The following is a 6000-nucleotide window of genomic DNA, read 5'->3' as shown; positions in this document are numbered from 1 at the left end:
TTTCATTTGATTTACAATGCATCTATGAACCCACTCACAGAAACATGTGTTCGGTCTTGTAGAAATGAACCATAAAAAGCAAATTGCTGCAGCCTGAAACCCACCAAACCTACCCTCCTTTTATTGGGTAGTCAGAGGGAGATTCTGGACTGGACTGGGCATGGTACTTTCATTGTGGCGACGATCAAAGAGCCCTGTATTCTGCAAGAGGCAGAGCCCGGCCGGGGAAACTATGCTGGACAATAAAAATAGCAGCAAGGACCGTGCTCCAATGTACTGAGGTTTCTGTACCGCAACTTTCTCCTCCTCCCCACCAGCATCACAACCACCAAAAGGCCAAAAGGTCATAACTGTTGTGTGTGTGTGTGTGTGTGTGTGTGTGTGTGTGTGTATAGAGTGTGTGTGTGTGTGTGTGTGTGTGTGTGTGTGTGTGTGTGTGTGTGTGTGTGTGTGTGTGTGTGTGTGTGTGTGTGTGTGTGTGTGTGTGTGTGTATAGAGTGTGTGTGTGTGTGTGTGTGTGTGTATAGAGTGTGTGTGTGTGTGTGTGTGTGTGTGTGTGTGTGTGTGTGTGTGTGTGTGTGTGTGTGTGTGTGTGTGTGTGTGTGTGTGTGTATCTTATCCATTTGTGTATAGACTAAATAGTTTACAAGTGTGTCTATATATACCTATACACTCAGGGCTGGAACCCACAAGGGTGATTTTCAGAGCATTTTTGGAGTGTTTGAAAACGCTAGCGTTTTGTAAAAACGCTCAGCTACTGTTAATGGATGGGGCAACTTCAACTGGAGCGATTGCGATTCAGAAAATCGCAAGCGCAGGACATGCAGCATTTTGGGAGCATTAGCGCTTCAATGTAAAGTATATCATCGCTGGCATAATCGCTAAGCAAAACCTGCGCGGAGCGATTTTGGTAGCGTTCTCAAGTTATTGCACACTGTAACAAAATTAAAATTAATTGAAAGGACCAATCAGACTTTAAAACGCTAATCGCTAATCAACCGCTGGCAAATTGATACACTTTTTAAAATCGCTCCCTAAAACGCTCATTAAACCACTTACAAACTGCTCATACAAAATGCTAGCGCTTGCGATTAGCGATTGCGTTTTGCAGTGGGTTCCAGGCCTTACACACATATTTTAATTTCATTAACCATTTAACAATAGACAATATGCTGTCCTTGGCAATATCCGCAGGGCCCAGTCGCTATGAGACGGAATGCGTTTGCCTGGGCCATATATTCCCATGGAAGCTGACATACTGAGACAGGATTTTGTGTCCCTATAAGATTTCCCCGGCCCATAATCCATCCTCTGTGGCGCACAGGCAGTGCTGATTTACAGGTCTGCACAGGCAGAATACGGGCCATTCAACACACAGCGCCCCTAATAAGCTGAATCGGTGTAATAACCTCAATCACATGTAAAGCAGAATGCACTTATTATAGAGGATTAAGGGAAAACCTAGACTTTATGGACTGCATCCCCACTGCATCCCCACCAAACATACCTAATATATTCCACAAACTATGACAAGCATCCATTTATTTCCTATTTCAATTTCTAGCTATCAACTTGGATTTCATTCTAACCAGAAAAACAACTTTATTTTCGCTGGTAAACCATTTTAATTACGTGCAGCAGAGGGGGTCTACCCCAAAGAAGTTGGAGCATAGAAGAGGTGGGATGGGAAGACTTCGCACACATGAATAGTAACGTGCTCCACAGAGGACGGGGTTAAACGCTTGCCCACGATTAGAGGCAGCATGAAACAATAGAATGGATGTAGAATAGATTAGTGCGAATGCCTCAGAGAGAGAAATGTCCCAGCTCACACCATATATTGCGTGCACCGAGCTATGGAGAGAGAGAAACTAGCTCTTTCTGCTCAATGAATCTACGTTAGACAGACAGAGTGTGGCAGACATGCAGAGGGGAGAGAGGTGTGCGCGTATGTGTTTAAATGACCCACCTGGGCTCTCAGTTCTTTTAGTTACAATGTGAATATCTAGTTTTTGTTTTACATTAACGGTCTAAAATCTTAATCCAGGTGTTGACTAAGTGTTTATCCACTCTGCCCCTCGGGAACGTGGACTGAAAGCCAGGAAATCCAGCGTATGGGATAGATAGGCTGGAGAAAGCAGATTGCTATTGCAGACTGTGAGTTGTGAGAAAATGCCAAAGTTTCCTTTGATTGCTCGGTCAGAGGGTTGAAGCCAGCAGGCAGACCTGTGCCCTACAGGGCCTGCGTATAGATCTGTGTCTGTATTGAGCAACGAGGGGCGGTAACTAATAGCAACCAGCAGCTTTCACTTCTTTGAAGCGCTGGGAAGACTGGTTGCCATGGGTTACTGCATCCGGCTTCTCTGTCCCACACCTTGGTGGATAACGAGCACGTGGCTAGATTCGCACAACACTAGCCGGTGACGGAAACACAATAAATACAAGCGATCACTTGTTGCCCAGTGCAGAGGCCTGTATCATTGTTCAGAATATTCCCACCGGGATGCAGCAAGTTAACCGGCTTCCAAATTAATTTAAAAGAAAAACTTTCTTTTTATGACATCAGCACTTACCTATCCATCCTGACATACGCAGACAGGGAAGGTATGTACACAAGTCAATTTCGCTCACTTCTGCACTTTGTAGTCTTCATGTCTATTAACATGATATTTAACACACACATCCACTCCCACACAGGACAGAAAACACAAGGGCTGGATGTGACGTGCAGTACCAACAACACACTCATAACCACACAGACAAATGGACATAATGACAGCTGCAGACAAATATTATAGTGATTGGAAGAGGAGCGGCGAGCTCATTAGTTCCCCATCTCCCGTCTGCTCGCTACAACCGTCTGTACCACAAACATAAGAATATAACAAAGCGAGCACACAGTAAACATGGCAGCGACAGCCCAAACTATTGGCCGAGGGAACTTTTCTAATCGCAGATCTGCATGCAGTATTAGCCAGGAAAGTACCAGTATCTCCTAGCAAATGTGTCATGCTGCAACATATGGCAAAGGTGCCGCATCATAATATATATATATATATATATATATATATATATATATATATATATATATATATATATATATATATATGTGTATTATTCCACTAGTGTTGAGAAAAAAATATACATATCTATATATATATTCTCAACACACTAGTGGAATATATATATATATATATATATATATATATATATATATATATATATATATATATATATATATATATATATATATATATTGCCTGTGAGGTGGCATCTGCAAGGATGCCCCCTTTACATGCCAGCCGTGGGCTGTTGAGATAGTAACTGAAGCAGCTACTCTGGAAAAAAAAAAGTAAAAACTGAATAATTATTAAGCAGTGCATTAAATGAAGGAAATACCTTCTTGTTCTCTGCCCTCACATGATTTCATTGTTAAAAAGTCCCCCATCATTTCTGCCTAAAACCAATCAGTAAATCTCCCTGGCTAAGCCTGGTGACTCCTCTTTCAAACTGCAGACAATCTGGCAGCCCAAGTCAAGTTAATGTCAGAATTAGAACAACTAATGTCTTGACATTCCCAATGTTGCCAACAAGGATATCAAAGGACGAGGGGGAGTGGCGGGGTTATGGGGCAAACGCATACGGAGGGAAATACTAATATAGATATGATTTCTAGGCCATGGATGGACAACTGAGAGGGGGGAAATAAAGAAAAGAAAATTGTAGAGTTAATTCATACCCAATTCCTCCGGGATCTGTGATGGGGAGACTTGTAGCAGTTTAGCTACTCTGCAGCCGGACTGAGAATGACATAAAGTACAAGGGTATTGTAATTTTTTTTTTCATTAAAGAGGTTGATAATTGAATTTGGACCGTAATACTGCTTACATTTCTCAGCCAAAGGGAGGGGAAAAGGAGCTTGGCCTTTGTCACATGAATAGTTGTGTGCAGAAGGCTGCCTGGGCTTTCCAACTGGGGGGAAATAACTTAATGAGAAAGAGAACTTTTGCTTTTTAAGAAATAATACAAATCAAGACAGGGATTCGCAGATCTTTCCAGCCACGACCAAAGTATGTCCATGTGTGTGTGGTGTATGTGTATATATATATCCTGTGCATCTCATGTATACCCTGTTTCTCTCCATAGAGCTGTAAGACACAAGACAACAAGGGAAAGCACATCAGTCACGCTAGAAAAACAAATAGAGATAGCGGAACAAAAAGTGTGGGTGAGTAACCCCTTAGTGCCTTATGGCTGGTGGATGGTGGGGAACTGGCGAGTTTATCTAGGCAGAGGCAACGGCGCTGTTTTTATCACAGTAAATAATTAGTCAGTGAGCGAAGAGAGGTTCAGGCAGGTTATCATTGGCTATATATAGCTACGTTTGGGAGGTGTAAGCTCATCTGACTGGCACTTCTGTGGAATTACAGGAATAAAATGCATAAAGTCCATCTGCTGATGTACTTGTGGCTGCTGTATTCTTATGATTAACGATCAGACATTTACAATGTGCCTCTCTTTAGTCAAATGCTATTAAAAAGCTGCAGCCCTGGGACCTGCAGAATTGCGGGATATCCTCAGTGAATCCATGGTAGAAGGCACTGTGGGAGATAAGCATGGCAGGAGATGGGGCTGGCTACATGCTGGGCATCCTCTGTGCTGCGCACATGGAGTGACATCAGAGGTGCAATATCTGCACTCACAGACAAGCCCCCCTCTATGCTCTGCCTCTGGCTGAAGAGCAAGCACCTACATAATGCAGGGACCTACCTAGGAGCTGACTTTACCTGTACTGGTCCAAACCAACTCTCCCTCAATCCAGAAGGACTTCCACAAAGAAGAAATAGGCAGGAGGAGCCTACCTTACTAACTCCATCAGCTTTCTGCAGCTTATTCGGAGGGTCACATGTAAGTATGGATATAGGATATAGGAAAGGCGCTTGTGTGTGTAGATCCCTAGTACAGTGAGCATCGTGATAGCTATCTATCTATCTATCTATCTATCTATCTATCTATCTATCTATCTATCTATCTATCTATATGTACAGTACACACATTCTTTTTTGCATATTGCCCACCAGCAGGAGAGCAGCAGTTAGGTAGTTGCAGATGTACAATAGGACATATGTAGAGCCCAGTGGTGGTGGTGGTGGTAGCAGCAGGCAGGCCTCCCTGAGTATTTATGAGTTGTGATGTGCACTCTCCGCTGCTGTCAGTGTGAGGGATGGTGGTAAGGAAGAGTCCACCTGAAACCTCTCTCATCATAAATAAACAGTACACCCAGCCATGTATATCTATCATAGGCAGAGTCTATGCGAATCACACTTCATTCTTAACACTGTGCAGATACATATACGATTCCTGCAATCCTCATTGATCTACACAACATAACAGCACGTGCTGATTTATTTATTTATTACTTAGAAGCTAAGTGCAAACAACTAAGTGTACATTAATTGCAGCGTGATGGGGGGAGGGGGGGCGAAGGGGTTACGGGAAACCAGCATGTGTGTGTGAGTGTGTGTATGTGTGTGCGTATATATATATATATATATATATATATATATATATATATATATATATATATATATATATATATATATATATATATATATATATATATATTCGAGACACTCCAGGACAACTTTTTGTCACCTAAGAAGAGAAGGACTCCCCATAGGGTAGATGGCTAATGCGGTGTAGCCTGGATGTAACACGATGAATACATGAAGGAGGCCGTTAGGATGTAGTGTGTGAGGTTTACCTTTGGCTTTAGATGCTGAAAGAACACACAGGAATGAAAGTCTGAGAGATAGTGAGAAGAGTGGCAGAGAAGAGAAGAGGAAGACAGGGGGGGGAGGGGGAGGGAGGAAGCGAAGGAAGAAGTACCCAGATAAAACCAATCTCCTCTGCACTATGACGGTTTGATTATTTTATTATAGCCGGACCTGCTGCTTTGTATATAGTATGCCATCAAGTTAAATACTTAGAGCATTCCAA

At 42.6% G+C, this 6000-nt stretch overlaps 1 protein-coding gene and 1 long non-coding RNA gene across 10 annotated transcripts in view; one reads left to right on the top strand and one right to left on the bottom strand.

Moving 5' to 3' along the window:
- LOC137521055 (uncharacterized) overlaps positions 1-6000 on the bottom strand; it is a 523185-nt gene that overhangs the window by 289315 nt on the left and 227870 nt on the right. The window lies entirely within an intron of this gene.
- The window catches only part of TBX5 (T-box transcription factor 5), a 128984-nt gene continuing 127833 nt past the window's right edge, over positions 4850-6000 (top strand). Inside the window, exon 1 of the mRNA XM_068239781.1 lies at positions 4850-4908. The gene's annotated coding sequence lies outside the window, so the exon portion shown is untranslated. The remainder of the gene's footprint in view (positions 4909-6000) is intronic.

The sequence above is a fragment of the Hyperolius riggenbachi genome, chromosome 1 (genome assembly GCF_040937935.1).
Source record: "Hyperolius riggenbachi isolate aHypRig1 chromosome 1, aHypRig1.pri, whole genome shotgun sequence".
In the NCBI taxonomy this organism is placed as follows: domain Eukaryota; kingdom Metazoa; phylum Chordata; class Amphibia; order Anura; family Hyperoliidae; genus Hyperolius; species Hyperolius riggenbachi.
Note: the sequence above shows the minus strand (reverse complement) of the source record. Positions and strands in the feature narration are given on the sequence as shown.